This window comes from Manis pentadactyla, chromosome 14 (genome assembly GCF_030020395.1).
Source record: "Manis pentadactyla isolate mManPen7 chromosome 14, mManPen7.hap1, whole genome shotgun sequence".
NCBI lineage: Eukaryota > Metazoa > Chordata > Mammalia > Pholidota > Manidae > Manis > Manis pentadactyla.
The window spans coordinates 63,526,882-63,543,702 of NC_080032.1; the positions used below are offsets into that span (position 1 = coordinate 63,526,882).

The following is a 16,821-nucleotide window of genomic DNA, read 5'->3' on the forward strand; positions in this document are numbered from 1 at the left end:
TGAAAGAGATGAGGAAGGGTCCTCTTTCAGAGCCTTCAGAGAGAGGGTGACCCTGCCAAAACCTTTATTTTGAATTTTTGGTCTCCAAAACCATGAGAGCAATCTGTTGTTTTAAGCCACCCAGTTTGTGATCATTTATTACAGCACTAGAAATAAACACAAGGGCCAACAGCTAAGTCTGCCTGGAGAGTGAGAGATGGCCTCCCAGTGGAGACGATATTAGCCCTAACTTTTCTAGAACAAGAAGGAAAAAGTGCTGGACGAATAGGGGAAAGCATATTCCAAACAAAGGGACTTGCACGCGCAAAGTCACTGAGGCACGTTCAGCAAGATGCGCTAGGAACTGAATGCGGTTTGGAAATGGTTGGCAGAGAGTGTTCACATGGGAGAGCTGGAGATGAAGCTGGAGAGGTGGGTCATGTAGGGCCTTGTGGGTAAAGCCAAGAAGCTGGAAAATAATCCCAAACACTCTGGAGAGCATTAGAGGATTTTAAGCAATAGAGTATCATAATCAGATTTACATTCTGGATGGATCCCTCTGACACAGCTGGAAGGGGGCCCAGCAAGGGGGCCAGGGCCCAGTTAGGAGCCTGCTGAAGGGGTCTGGGCAAGATGCAATGAGAATCTGAACTCAGACAGTGAGGAGAAAGAGATAAACACAAGAGACGTGAGGTAGGTAGACCTGGACTGACAGGGTTCATCAGATTCACACCGAATCTTCACACTCAGTGTGACTTAAGAAGAAAACATGCATTTATTCTTGTTTTACTTTTTTTTTCTGCCTATTTTTTGACCCAAGGATATAGATAATAGATAAACATCAGTATTTTAAGGTCTCTTTGTGTCTCAAAGTACTTTAAACATTTCCTCCCAGAAAGCAGACAGTCAAGTCATAGTTGCCATTTGGGGAAACTTTGGCAGGTGGTGAAGGAGAAAGTGAAATCCCCTCAACCCTGTGTGCAGACACCATAATCAATGTTGTGACAACATGTGAATTAAGTAGCCAGTAGTGCAGAGAGGGGAGGTTTCTGGAGCTTCCTGGAAGGAGGATGGAAAATGACACACGGTGGGCTCCAGGGAATTTGGAACTCAGGGCTTGTTTACCGAACAGCTGTGACCAAGTCCCCTATGGCATGACTCACCCTGGAGCCCCATCACCTTCCAGAATTCAAGTTGCCAGGCTCCTTTGCTGGATCCAAAATAGGAAAACTCAGACCGAATCATTCCACCATCTACCGTCCATGACATAGGCTAAAAAATCCAGGAAGCAGGGTTTCCCAACTCCACCCTTCCCCTCGTGGCTCAACTGGCCCAGGGACACTAATCTCATTTTCTCGGGGACCCACCTCAAGCCCTCCTTCTGTCTGCCAGCTCCCACTTCTGCCAAAGAGAGAAGACAGAGAGGGAGATGCTAATGCTGGAAGAAACAAGATCCAGTATCAGGATCTGGCCCTGAGCCTGCTGACTTGGAGCAACCTCCCTGCTCCTCTCAGGCCTGCCAAAGTTCTAGCCCATTCTTTTCACTTTCCCACATGTGGATTATCTGCCCTTCTACCAGATCACTGTGGAGTGACCTTTGCTCGGCAAAGGCTCAAAAGACACAGAATCACTTTAGCCAGATTCACACTAGTCCCCAATCTCTGCTTATGTGTCCAAGACTCTGAGTCCAAAGAGGATCAAGAGCAAACCACACGTAAGGATTCACTACACTTCCTGCCATCCAAACACGGGCTAAACAAGGACAGAGAAGGCAGGGAGGTTGGCTCTGGGAGCTCCAGCCACAGCTGAAGCCACAGCAGGTTGTACACCATTTGCAAGAAATATCAGCCCATGGCCAGGCCTGACAAGCTTGGTGCTACTGTCAGCTTCGTTTCCTTCCTGGGCCTCCAGAGAGCTGGAAATGGTCCCTAACACCCCATTTATGGGATGAAGGCTAAAAACTACGGTGAGAGGGATTGTGATATGGTGCTGTGATCAATGAGTGGTAATTACTGTCGTCGTTCCTTCTGTCCTCTTCCTCCTATCTTCCTTCTTTTTAGTCTTCTCTTCCCCTCTTCCTTATTCTTGTTTATTTTCAATGAGTTCTACCTACCTTAACCCTGATTAAGAATTCACATCTTTAGAATCCCAAGGGTGCCTAGTTTAAAAGCACAGCATGAACTAGTTATCCTACACTATGTAAGATTGGAAAAGCAAAAGTAAGGAAAAGCAGAAAATGCATTCCAAATTGAAAGAGTGCTATTAGATCAGCTGTGGGGCTAATACTCCATTTTCATGATTCATCAAAAGGGTGTGAAGGTGCACCCCAGGTTCCACAGGGAGACAGAGTGACTGTCCACAGAAAGTTCAGTCAAATGAAAAATGGCACTGAAGTAAATAACAGCATATTAAAGTATTTATCAAGTGCTCTTCTGTGAATTAACAATATTTTCCATAGGTCAACACTGTTTGTGTGTGTGTACATGTTGTAAAGCTGGAGGGAAAAAAAAAAATCAACATCTCAACAAGAAAACGTTTCCCTTTCTCGGAAGTCAGAGTGACCCTGCCTGCCCTCTAAATTGCTTCCAGAAGTTTAAGTTATCAAACGGAGTTTCATACTCTTTTGGTTGATCATTCAACCGACAGAGACACATTTCCTCTCGAAGCTAAAGCTGCAGCTCATGATTAGTCCCTCTTATTCCCCTGCCAAAACCTGGCCTTCATTCAACTGGTGAAATACAGATACTGAGGAACCCAAGACCCATCCATTGCTCCAGAATCATTTTCCCACAATAGCAGTGGGGTCAGAAGATGTAGAGACTCCAGGATTTGATACAAGTAACCCACCCATTCCCAGGATGTGATAAATGGCTCCCTGGCCAGAACCAGACCCCGGAGACTAAGATCAATGACCCACCTATGCTCCAGAACTCTGTTCTCCCTGCCACATATGCAAAAAGAGCAAAGACCTCCCGCTTTCCCAGAAGGGGCACCCAAGCCAAGGGGAGAGGTCTAGGACATGAATTAAATGACCTGACCCAGCTTTACTCAGAGCGAACGACTGAGCAATAGCAAGAGAGAGTTAGTTACACTGGAGTTGCCTCTGCATATCAGTCCCACGTCAAGGCTGAACCTATGTCGTTCCTGTAGTGCATTAAGGAAACCTGCAACCAAATAAAGATCCTGAGCTTCCAGTGAGCTCTGCTAACATAACCCTTCTAAAAGAACTCAAACCCTTCTCCCCCTGAAATAACAAGTACAGTTATGTTCATCACATGTTCACCCATAGGGTAATAATTTTAAAAAATATAATGCCTTCATATGATGTGTTAATCCAAATAACCCAAAATTCAGGGGGGAAAATTATAAGTGTGTTCATTGTATATTAATTACAGGGGTAAGAGTTAAGAAAACTATATTACATGCACATGACCAAACACTACTCAGGTAATGAAATGATGTACATGAATGGTATTTAATAAGATCGGGAGCTCCTTATGTCCTGAGACTAAGTAAAGAAATTATGATACAAAATTAACTGTACAGTATCATTTTTGTCAACCGTGTGATAATATATGTTACAAAGGGGTTTACAATAGTTTTTCTGGGAAATGAAATAATGGATGATATTTTCCCTTTATACTTTTGCTTCCCTTTTTAGATTTTCTACACTTAGCACATGTTGCTTTTATATACGTAAAGAAATAAGTTTCCTAATTTAACAAAGCCATGGTTTTCAGGGATGAAGACATTGAAGAGGATGTGCTGAGCTGCAAGGTGGCCAGACCACCTCAGCTCTTGTGCTAATCACTGCCCCCAAGCATGAGCACTGAGGAAAGAATGGTTCAGAGTGGTCTCTGGCTCCACCCACAGCACTACATTCTAAAGTCTCTGGCTGCGAGCGAACTATTTCATGACTCACGCTAGGCCCCTGGGCTGGTCACTTCTCTTAAAATAATCCAGCTGGCAAACTGCACACAGTGGTGTTGGGAGGATTAATTCATTCATGTTTATAGACAAACTCTCTGAGATTCTTGGATGGGAGTCCCTTCACGCTACAGAGTGGGAATATTCAGCTGAGTACATTTCCAGGGCAAACTTCCTGCCACAAATTCTCTAAACTCAATGCAGATGCCCAAATTCAGAATGAAATTTATGTAAGTTGGCTAGAAGACCATGCACCATTATAATAAAAATGAATTGGATGTCAAATGCCTACAGCCAATGGAACACCACAACGTGTGGCCTTCCTGGGGAATCATTAGGCTGGGCCCACAGGCCCCATGCTGGGCCAGCTCTGGGCCATTGATGAGCAGGACTGCTTGGCACTGGGCAGGCATTAACCCTTCCAAGGTTACATATACCACAGGGGTGTAAATGGTGCCAGGGAAATCAGTACAGGCCCAGAAGCCCTAAACCCAGCAAAAATAAAATCATAATGCAGAAAATCCAGGATGTGGTGTCAGAATGCTGGGAAGGCATGAGTATTTTTGAAGAAGAGCAGCAGCAGCTCCCCCAGATGAGGAACTGGCTTTGAATACTCTATGGGAGAACAATCGCCTACACAGCAAGCTGCTGCCCCTCTGCAGAGGCCAGCACTTGGTTCTGGCTGTGCGGCCACCAGCCCGGGACAGTGGGAACTATGCAGAGGCCTCGGGCACTCCTCAAGGCCTGGGATGCCGTTCCCCTGCTCCCGTCTCCTACCAGTTGGAGGACAAGCCAGTGCTCATACGTCAGAGAAAACGGAATGCCCCAGTTAGGCCAGGAGAATGAAATTGAACTTCAGAGGCTGGCTTGCAGCCACACCTCAGGGATTCCAGCTGAAAGCCTAGGAAACAGAAGTAAGAAAGGCCACGAGAGTTGGTTTTGGACATCTTCTTTCAAAAAAGTTTGATTTACAGGTTACAGTTTACAGATCATTGATTTACAGATTACAGGTGCAGAAGGCTAGTTAAGTCATGACTCGCCTCCCTCAGGGCATCCCCCTGCTTCAGGCCCCTAGACTTGAAGGTGGTGCAAGAAATGTAAGGAAATTAACATCCTCTGCTCCTCTCTCCCATGAAGGGACTTATTTCCTTCTACCTCTAGGGTTGGCACCTCATGGACCCCATTCCAGTGGATAGTTCACCTTGAACTCCAGCTCCAGCCTGCTTAGGGTAGCAGGATGCCATTCTCATAGCACATAGTAGCCTAGTAATATTAAATACAACTATTGCTCTTAGATATTCAAAAAATAGAAGTAGGGATCATTGTATTCTTTTACATATTATGTATTTAGTTGGCTATTAACTGAACCCAACTCAAACATGGTGGCATATAATAGTTTGCTATTAAGTGGTACCAACTCAAAAGAGGTATGTAAGCCAAGTGGAGACTGGTATCAGTTTTGCTGTGGACTTTATGCACAATTATTCATGAAAATTTCACATGAGCTGCCCCATCTGAAGGAAGAGGGGGCCACATAGACATGCTTCTCCCAGGAAGATTGGGGGAATAAATAAGGTAACCACTGAAAGCATGGGGGGTCCCGGGCAGGGGCACAAGATCAGTATGGATTCAGATTGTTATTTCTAGCAAACAGAAGGATGACATTTGGTTTTATTGAACAGATAAATGGCAATAACCTGGGAGAGAGAGAACATGGCATGCTCCAGGTTCTGAAAGGTATTCCTCAAAAATGTAAGGAAACCTCCCTCACTGAAACCGAGAAGAAACGAAAGTGTGGCAAGCCTATGTAAGCGGGACACAGAGAATGGGTATATTTAGGATGCAGGCTTCCTCAGCGACCCCATAACCAAGGCAGGGGGTCTAAAGTCCTGCTAACTCTGACCAGAGGAACAAAAGGCACAGGAACAGCCCTGCCATCCTCTAGGACAGTGGCAAGCGAGCGTGCCAAGCGTGCTCCCCCTCCTAGCGCGTTCCCCTCTCCAGGGAATCTCCATCCAAATCCCTCAGCAGTTCACAGTCTGCTTAAGGGGTGATAAACCCAACAGAGTTATGGAGTGGAAAGAGCTGTGAAATTAGTGGTGGAAGGCACGTGCCTGTGTCAGGTAAAGGGTTATGACCAGTACTGGCCCTTGTCCTGTTGCTTCTCAGACCTGCCTGCCCTTTGCTCTGATATACAATGTAGGGGGAGTGGTCCCTGCATCACATCTCCCAGACTCCCCCCTCAGGCTAGATTCGGCCAATGGGAGGGTCAGCAGGTGGATGGAAAAGAGACTGCAGATTATTCTTCCCCACCCAGCTGCTTCATGAAGTAGCCACGACTCCCCCTGACTCCCAGGTCCTGCTGGCTGCCCTTCCCTCAGTGGCCCCATCTCCCACCATGGCTCCAGTTCCCAGGGGGCCTGGCCCTGGGCTCTGGGAACACCACCTCCTACCTCAGTGCCCCAGCCTCCTGCTGCTGCTGATCTCTGGGTGCCTCACGATCTCTGTTTAGCTTGTCAGCTGTTCTGACACCTTTCTAACTAACTTCCTCTGTATTAAATTCTCTCTACTGATCCCTGGGCTTCTGGTTCTCCGACTGGATCTTGGCTGATGCATGGTAGGATTGAGGACCCTTATACCATTGGTGCTGACCGCCAATCTCCATATTGTAAGGGGTCCAGCTGCCAGCTGCCAGCATCTGTACCTCTGTGCCTGAGGCCTTTTTTGGTAACCTGAGCCTCTTCTGCTCATATGCATGTTCAAGGCAGGCCACAAGTGCAGGAGAATTCACACACACACACACACACACACACACACACACACACACACCCAGGGCCTCCCTCAACATGAAGGATATAAGCTAGTGTACACCCAGCTCTCTCAGCCCTCAGGCAGTAAAACTGTAAAGCGCCTGTACTAGATCAGCTCCCAGAATTCCCCAGAGGAACACAGCTCCAGTTGTCCACAGCAGCAGCATGACTGACAACATGCCTTCCCTTCTCTGTCTCTTTCCCACGCTACTGGGGTTTCTACCTCCCAGATAAATTTTGCACTTGAATCCTTGGCTCAAAGTCTGCGTCTGGGGAAACCTAGACTAAATACATTAAAAGTAAAGTAAGGACCCTTTTTTCTTTTCCTCCAAGGTCATTACTCTTTGTGGAAGTTAGGAAAGTAGTGTCCAGGAAGAGCACAGGGCCCCCTCAGCCATGGAGCTGCAGCTGGCAAGCGTGGATGCACTTGCTCACCAGCAGGGCGAGGCGTGGCTGGGCAGGTGGTGGCGGGCGGGGAGGCTCCTGCAGCCTCCGCCGGCCTGGGGAATGACTCTTGGAAGGGCACAGTCTCGAGGCCTCTATCTTCCCCGACCATGAAAGAGCAATCCCACCCATTTTCTTTCCAAGTACCTTCTGACCATCATGGCAGAGAATCACAAGGAGCCAGAACACCTTTGACTCCGAGGAATCTTCTAGAACAACATTCTTGATTTTCTGGCACACGAAGGGGAAGAGAGCAAAGGAACCTGAAGGGCTTGGGTGTGCTTCCAGTGAATTCTAGGCAAGTGAAATAATGACCTTGGCCCAGACAGCAAAAGACAAATTTAATTTACATGCTTCAGGCCAACAATGGAAAAATCATTTAGACAGAAAAAAGAGAAGTCCAAACTGCAAGTCTATAGCAGCACACATCACACATCCCCGTGGTATGTGCTGGCCTCTGTTAGTGACTCTGCTGTCCTGACATTCCCCATCCGTGCACAGCCTGGTGTTTCCACGAGGCTCCGGCCTGAAATACCATCCCGAATTTGCCCAGCCTCAACTCCAAGGCTGGGTCTGCTGATTCTCCTCCCCCATGGCTGTGGCTGTCTGGTCTCTCTCAGCTTCTCCTCCATAACCCAGGCTTCAGGACTCTCCTTATTTGTAACTTCTTAATTTAGACCCAGGCCAGTAGAAATGTACACAGTGAGCACAGGAGAAGGCCTCATGCTAGCTAGAGGTTCTGTGCCGAGAACGGCCTGTCAGCTGAGGCAGGCCAGAGCCCCTGTCTGATGGCCCGGGCCACCCGAGGAGGCTCTTGGTGGGATGAATGACTCACGTGTCCCACAAAGGAGATGTTTACGGACACATTCTCTGCTTCCCTGGCATCCTTCTCCATGAAGCCCAAGCCACCCTGGAGAGTGTAAGTAAAGCAAAGGCTTCTGGGTAAGAAGCCATCGAGTTTATTTTTAAATCCCAAGGATTTAAAAGCATGTCCATAATCAGGAACTCTCAGTTCCATCCTAACACACACACACACACACATGCAGAGAGACAGAGAGGGAGAGAGAAAGACAGAGACAGAGAGACAAGGAGAGAGAGAAAGGGAGGGAGAGAGAGGAAGACAACAGAGACAAAGGCAGGGGCAGAGAACAACCACCCTGAGGCGCATCAGCCCTGAAGCCTAAGGAGTCAGTGGGGGGCCCAAGAGCAAGGGCAGAGAAGCCAGTCTGCCTGGAACTCTCTGAGCACACACTTTGCCACAGACGTGGCCACCCCCCGAAAACATTCCTGCAACTTGAAAACTCACTATTAATCTCTGTAAAACTTTTCTGCTCTTGGCTGTCTGCTCTACTCTTACATCTCTATAGAACTTAGGAATTCTCTGTCCAGTGGTTCTCAAAATCTCAGTTTGCAGTAACCTTAACATCTCAGTAATTTCTACACAATGGGGCTAACTAAAAGAGCTATTTAACAGTTCTCTTTCTTGCACAGTTAAGTCCAAATAATAAGTACTGATGTCCTAATAACTTAGTAGTCATTTGGGGGAAAAAATGCAAATAAATTGAAAAAAAAGGGCATAAATCATTCTTAGCCATACTTACTTACTAAAAGGATGTGTTCACCTGTCAGACACTATCCAACTTCTCAGACTTGTCAGACAAGACGTGACCACTATCACTTCCTGCTCCGTGTTGGCTGTGTGCAGAACTGGTACTGCAGCCACAGAGATGGGCCTCACTAAGACGTGATGCTGCTGAATGGCATGTCGTGCAATTTTCAACATCGACACTGGTGAGGTAGTAGTTTGTGTGGTATTTGACAGATGTCAGGGACTGCTGAGCTTCCCTCAAAAATGTTTAAAAATTCCACAAAACTTCTGAGTTCACTGAGGCACCCTGGGGTACCTCGGGGCATAGTTTGGGAAACAGTCTTCCTGCCTTAAGACATGTTCTCAACATAATGAAACTGTTTGCCTATGATTTTCTCCTGTGTGTGTGTGTGTGTGTGTGTATAAATAAATCCACAACCAAAACAAATAAATAAATATAAGTTCATACATGAATAAAAGTGCATAAGAAAAGATGCGGCAGGATCCCAACCAAACTGGAAGCTGTGGCGACCTCCATGGGGGAGGCGAGGTGCAGGGAGCCTTCCATTTTATCTGTGATATGGGATTTTTCTTGAAGAGAATGTTTCCACATGGCTCTGTTGTGACAAGGGTAGCACACTGGACTTGTAAAACAATTGTCAACAAAACAAACTCACAATTTTAATGTAGCCATACCCAAAAACGTTACCTGCAACACTACTTCAGACAGTGCTGAATTCTGTGCCAGCTCCGGGGAAGGCACTGATCTCGCAAAGCCGTCTGCCGGCTCCGTGGGCACACCGACAGGTGAGCACGCACTGCCTGTGCCTCACAGCTTCCCTCAAGGGAACCGCCTTCGACAGGGACTCTCAGGGGCGGTAGTCAGAACTGCCTGCAGGCTTTTCCACCCTGACCCCTCCCGCCGCCTTCCCAGAGCCTCACTGCTCACTCCTCACCACCTGACGCTGTGGGAGGGAGGCAGAGAAGCTGGCCCTTTGGTGTCTGCAGCTGTTGCCTGGAGGCCGCTGGCAAGGACCACATTTCCCAGCCTGCCTTTCATCTAGGTGGAGCCGCGAGGCTGGATTTCACCAATGAGGGAAAGGGAGGCAGAACTTTGCGCTTCCAAACTTGTCCTGAACTACTGCTAAGAAGACATCCCCATCCTATCGTCAAACAGGACTATCCCCCAAGCCCCTTGCTGCATCCATTTCTCTGCTTCTTTGCCCTCTTTCCCTTAATGAGAATGTCCTGGTGAGGGAATTGGGGGTTGGGGGGGTGCAGGGACCAGAGGTGAGAAATGGAAGCTGTTCCCCACCCTCAACCCTAAGTGACGGCAGAAAAGTGAGCCCGAGAGAGACAGACAGAGAGGGGAGCCAGAGCTGAAAACAATGAATTAAAAACTCCATTGAAACAACACCTAAAAATAAATACATAAATAGACAACTATAAAATAAAATGGTAAACGTACATAAAATTGTCAGGGGCAGCCTTCAGAAACAATTCTACTTTTTAAGTTGTGTTCCTCCGAGAGAGCTGCACTGTATAGTGACCTGTTTCATTGTCCTTATGACCAAATATAAGGAAGTCCTGGGAGGCAGGGACTGCTGGCCTGCAGCACAGGACTTCAAAGCTGACCACCCTCTACCTGCGGGGCCGGCTCCCTGGGCCACCCTCAGCACAAGTCAGAGCCCACTTTCCTGCAGCCACTCCTCGCATCATGCAGGAGGTAGGAGAGAAGGAAGGCCCAGGAGGGCCCCAACCAGAACTCAGTGTTCAGTTGGCATGGGTTCTGGGTGCAAATCCACAGAACACCAGCTCACAAGGAGGACCGGACACTGTAAGCACCGAGGTGACTACGAGGCTCTCCGAAATGGACCCAGGCTCAAGCCGCACCCCAGCTCCTCACCATGTGGATCTTAAGTCCCTTTCTGTCCCCAGTGCTTCCGTGGCCAGTGAGGAACCTGCTAATCACTAAGAAAAGTCTGAGAGAATCACCTAGATTCATCATGTTATTCTGGTCACTCAGTGCCTCCAAAAGAAGGCCTCGAGGGAACTTCAGTCTTCCACAGGACATTCTGCTGATGCACCCAGGGCCCTTGTGGAAAGCCAGAGCTTCTCCCCTTCGTGCAGAGAGCCTCCCTCCCCGGGCCTCCCGCTCCCCCTGCTCTGACAGTCCTGAGCCTCCTATTGCTGTTGTCCTAGCCTCCTGTCAAAGGCCCCACAATTATGCATAATTTATTCCACATGTTTGTTTGTTGTGCCTGCCAGAGGCATCTGTCCTAAATGTTTCAATACTTTAACTTTAGATGAATTTTCTTTTGAAATAATTGTCCCCAGGGTGGTGCACTGAACAGTAAATTAACACCAATCGATCCACGGGCCTCCTCTTGGCACATGTTTTAGCTTCAGTGCTCCCCATAAAACATTCATTACACGCTGCATCGCAAGCAGCGCCAGGAGGGGGTGGGAGGACAGGTGCCTGCACCACACTGGATAACGTCGGCTGATGACAAGGCCCGCAAGGTAAACTCCTGGGACTGGTTAAAGAGGATTTTGTTTTAGAGTCCTTTGAGTGACTTGTTTTATAGATGAAGACTCTTTTAAGACCCGCATTTGCCATTTCCTCCAGCTTGCTACAGGCTCCTTGACACAAAATCACATTTTCCCCTCCTCTTTGAAGCCTTCAGTTATTTGACCTCACCCCAATCACACATGCTGTCTCACACGTGCTCACACCACAAGTACACACTCCCTCACTCACACAAACATGCTCAATCACTGTGGTCTGAACCCCTGAATATTCGTGTGTTCAATATGTCAGTGGTGAGGCCTTCCTGTGCATTTGCTGAGTTTTATTTCTGTGCCACAGTAGCCTCTCAACTCCCCGAAGCAAGGACCTGGCTTAGGTGGTCTGTGGCTAGTGGGTCCTAAAGTTATGCTGACTTATTGGCTGGACACTTGGCCTGGTCCTTGGCCACTGTGCTCAGATCTGTTCTCTGCCATTTCCTCCCTCCACTTTGTGTTGCAGGGCACAGACCGCTGAAAGCAGTATTTCCCAGAAAACTTATCAACTGACTTTTGCTTAAATTCGGCCAATGGGAGGTGCTGGTGGGAAGACTGGAGGGCAGGAGGGGGAAATCCAGAGTCCCTCTCCTGCAGTCTCTCTGTCAGCCTCACATGGCATCTCCGGGAGTGGCCGCGGGACCAGCACCATTACACGGCCCTGCCTCTTGGGCTCTGGTAATACCACCTCGCTCAGTGCCTTCCATTCCTGAGAGAGGTAGGAACCCCCTGCTGGTACTAATCTCTCGGCTGCCTCACCATCCCCTGTGTGACTCAACTTCCCCAATCCTAACACCTTTATAATTAAATCTCATATTATTTTCCCTCCATTGAACTATGTGGCATGAGCTCCATTTTCCAACTATACCCCAACTAATACAAAACTTACTGAAAGACAAGGAGATGTGATCTGGAATTAGAAGCAGCTGAGCGAAAGGTCAGCGGGATGAGAGGCAGGGCTCAGTGCTGCCCCCCCAGCCCTGCCAGCCGCAGCACCTCGCCATCTGTAATCAACTTAGAGCTTTATCCTCATGTACGCACAGAGAAATCTTGCCTAGGAGGGAAACTTGAGATAACCTCCAAATCTGTCCAGGATCAACTATTCCAGAAAAGATTCAAACCAATCCAGGAAGAAAAAAAAAAAAATGAGCCTATTCCTTTAGTAAAAGTTCATGACCTTATATTCTTCCTTGGAAACCCAGTATCTATCTGTGTTTGTATTCCTGAATTCTCCTTACTGTCTGTTGGACCTTTTGCTATAAACTGAGCTAATTCTACTGCCTATTGTCCTCAGTGGAAACAGAGCATCACTCCACCAAAATTTACACAAAACTGCTAAAGAAGTAGGGTAGCAAGTTATCTTGTACCCACCTTTCTAATGAATACACAGTCCTTCCTGCATTTAGTGGAAGAAAAGAAGAACCAAGCATGACATGTTAGGAGCGTCTGAGGATCTGTTGGGAAAAAAACATTTGAGAGATGGAGGAGCACAGCAGTCAAGAGCCTCACCCTTGGTCAGACCACCTGGCTCACTCTCTGGCTCTGCCACACATTGGCACTGAGCAGGTTGCTTATTTCCCTAAGCCTCAGTTTCCTCATGGATAAGTTAGACATAATAATGATTTTGAAACTTAACTGAAATGAAACTTGGAAAGCCTTGCGCTTGACAAGTGAGCACTCCATAAATACTACTTATACTTTTATCATTACCATCCTTAATGAGCCCACACCCTTGAAAATCAGGAGAGTAGATACAAGAATAGCCAAATTACCACCATCAAGAGGCAGTCAATCCTTTGAAGTTATGGGCTAATGACCAACATCATCTCTCACATTAGCAAAGAAAAATCACCTGACTCCCAGAACTGCAGAGGCTGTAAGCCACTCTCCCCATGTGACAGCTAAGGCAGAGGACACGCAGAGAAGGGCTCAGTACCCAGTGAGAACACCCTGGGCCTGCCAGCCTCTGGGCCTTACCACACTGCCCCTTCCCAGCGTGGACGTGCAGTTACCACTGTATTACAGTACAGACATTCTATTTCAGATCAGCATCATGTTGAGGTGATGTGACATGTCCTCTGGGAAGCCTTATGAAGAGAGTTAAAAAGGAATGGGCCAGAGCTAACATCATACTTAATGATGAAAGATTAATTTTTTTTCTCCTAAGATCAAAAACAAGACAAGGAAGTCCTTTTTGATCACTTCTATTCAACACTGTACAAGAAATTCTAGTCAGGGCAATTGTGGTGGGGTGGGAAGGCTAAAATGCATCCAGATCAGGAAAGAAAAGGTAAAATTATCTCTATTTACAGATGACATAATCTCATAAATAGAAAACCTGAAGGAGTCCACTAAAAACTATTAGAATTAACACGAGTTCAGCAAAGTTGTGGCATACAAAATCAATTATATTTCTATACGCTAGCAATGAGCAATTCAAAACTGAAAGAAAACAAATTTGCAATAACATTAAAAAGAATAAAATGATTGTACACAATTTTAAAAAGATGTGCAAGACTTGTACACTGAAAGTACAAAATGTTAAGACAAATTAAATAAAATCTAAATAAATGGAAAGCTATACCATGTTCACAGATTAGAAGACTTAATATTGTTAAGATGATAATACCTCCTGAATTAATCTACAAATTCAACTCAGTTCCTATCAGAAACCCCAGTTTGTGCTTTTTGCAGAAATTCACAAGCTGGTGATAAAATTCACTGGGAAATGCAAGGCACCCAGAATTACCAAAATAATTTCGAAAAAGAAGCACAAAGTCAGAGTCACATTCTCAATTTCAAAACTTACTACAGAGAAGCAGCAATCAAGACAATGCAATCATGGCATAGGACAGATATACAGATTAATGGAATAGTATTGAGTGGCTAGCAATGAACTCTTACATTTTTGGTAAATTGATTTTTGGATGAGGTTGTCAGGATAATTCAATGGGGAAAATAGTCTTTTCAATAAACAGTGCTGGGATAACTGAATATCCACATACAAAAAAAGAAAGAAAGAATGTGGACACCTTACTTCCATCATACACAAAGATTAACTAAAAATGCATCACAGACCTCAATATAAAAGCTAACACTATTAAAACTCTTCAAAGAAAACCTGGGAGTATAGCTCTATGACGCTGGACTGGGCAATGGTCTTTTAGAAATAAAACACAAAAGCATACCTGACAAAAGGAAAAACTGAACCACCTCATAAAACTTTTGTGGTTCAAGTTGCCATCCATAGTAAAAAGAATTCAGAGAATGGGAGAAATATCTGTAAATCCTATTATCTAATCAGGGACTCGCATCCAGATTATGTCAATAACTCTTACAATACAATTTTTAAAAGACAATTACCCCATTTTTTAAATGGGCAGAGGATTTGAATGGACATATTTCCAAAGAAGACATACAAATGGCAACAAGCACATGAAAAGATGTTCCACATCATCAGTCAGTAGGGAAATGCTCATGATCCACAATGAGGTATCATTTCACACAACGAGGATGGATTTAATAAAAATGGCATATAACAAGTGTTGGTGAGGATGTGGAGAAATGGGAGCCCTCATACATTACTGGTGAGAATGTAAAATGGTGCAGTCACTTTGAAAACAGTATGGCAGTTCTTCAAAATGTTAAGTATAGAGTTACCATATGACCCAGTAATTCCACTCCTACATATATATCTAAGAGACATAAAAACATTAACATCCACACAAAAACTTGTAAACAAATATTCATAGCTGCACTATTCATAATAGCCAAAAAATAAAGCCATCAAAATATCCATCATCTGATGAATATATATATAAAATGAGGTATATCCAAAATATGGAATATTAATAGGCAATAAAAAAGAAGGAAGAACTGATACAGCTACAACATGGATGGATCATGAAAATATTTTGCTAAGCAAAACACACTAAATATCAATTTTGCATGATTCCATTTACATGAAAGTCCAGAATAGGTAAATCTATAGAATGAGAAAATAGATTAGTTGTTTCCCAGGTCTTGGTAACTATTGGGCATGGTGTTTCTTTTGGGGGAGATAGAAATATCTTAAACTTAGATTGTGGGGATGGCTGCACAAATCTGTGAATATACTAAAAACCATTTACTTGTACATTTTAAATGGTGAATTTGATGGTCTGAGAATTAAATCTCAATAAAGATGTTTCTTAAAATAGACTTGATTAAAAAAAAAAAAGCAAGGGGCCTTGGGGATCAGCAGAATTGAGTCCGTTTACCAGCAACCCCACAACAAGCTATGTGGTCTTCAGCGAGTTCCTGTACCTCTCTAGGCTTCAGTAAATGGGAGCTTTTAATCATTCACAAGGAAGGAAAGTAAAGGGAGGTGGGGATCGGAATATCAGGGTTACAAGGGAGGCCGAGACAAGGTGATCCTCCGGGAGAAAAGAAGCATATCCAAGACCACCAGCTAGAATTTGATCCTCAGTCCCTGTCTAGCCCCCAAAGGAAGTTGCCCTTCATAAATACTGCACACACACACAGGTACCCCTGGAGCCATGGTATGCAGTAGTACTGACCTTAACTCTTGCCATACGCAAAAACAACACCCCTCCTATTAGACAGCAACACGTGCTCTGCCCTTCATCTCCCATCTTCATCTAGATTTACAGCAAGAACAGAAGTATTTACAATATTAACAGAACTGAGGGAACACAACAAGGGTGCTGACAATCAAATCCCGGGCCCTTTTATTCATACACTGCTCATTTGGGAAGGTCATTTCCCCCACCCAGTGCCCGTAAACATTAGATGCTTTGAGCTTTGCTTTCTCCAACAGTGTAATGGAAATAGATGTTGAATGCTAAAACATAAACATATGTATCATTCATAATGCATTCAGATGTTTTTCAATTATTCATGGTTCCTGAAAGTTATTTGACCTATCATGCATATATATCCAAGCAATGTTTATATTAGAACCACAGCCTCAATGTACGCAATTCCAGCTCCTTGGCATTCCCATCTATGGAATTAAAATTAAATGAGTCAATAAAAGTTACATGTGATTTCCATAAAATTATCCATTGTATATTGCTCTGGGGTGGAGAAAGAAGGTTGCATGGAGTTGCTGAAGCTGACAGAACACAGAAAGCTTGCTTTCTGGTCAGGGTGGCGGTGATGATTAGTCTTTTCTGAGAATGAATTCATTATTTCCCCAAATAATTGACAGTCTCGGACTTACTTTTCATCTAGGAAAAAAAATAAATAACTCAGAGGGCCACCCTCTTTCTCTTCTGTTTAAGTTCTATTTTCTTTTATTTAAAAAAAAAAAAAGGTCTTGTATTCTGGGCTCAAATACACCACATTCTTCTGTTTTGGTGCTTGAATAAATTTGCATGTTAACATGAATGGTTCCAACTTAAAGAATGTAAAATTAAATGAAATTTGAATTCAAATCCAACTGGAGAAAAGACACATGTAAAAACAACAGATTTTCAATCTTGTTGAATTTTTGCAGGAACCAGATTA

At 45.1% G+C, this 16,821-nt stretch overlaps 1 protein-coding gene across 2 annotated transcripts in view; it reads right to left on the minus strand.

Moving 5' to 3' along the window:
• ANO2 (anoctamin 2) overlaps positions 1–16,821 on the minus strand; it is a 283,607-nt gene that overhangs the window by 112,441 nt on the left and 154,345 nt on the right. The window lies entirely within an intron of this gene.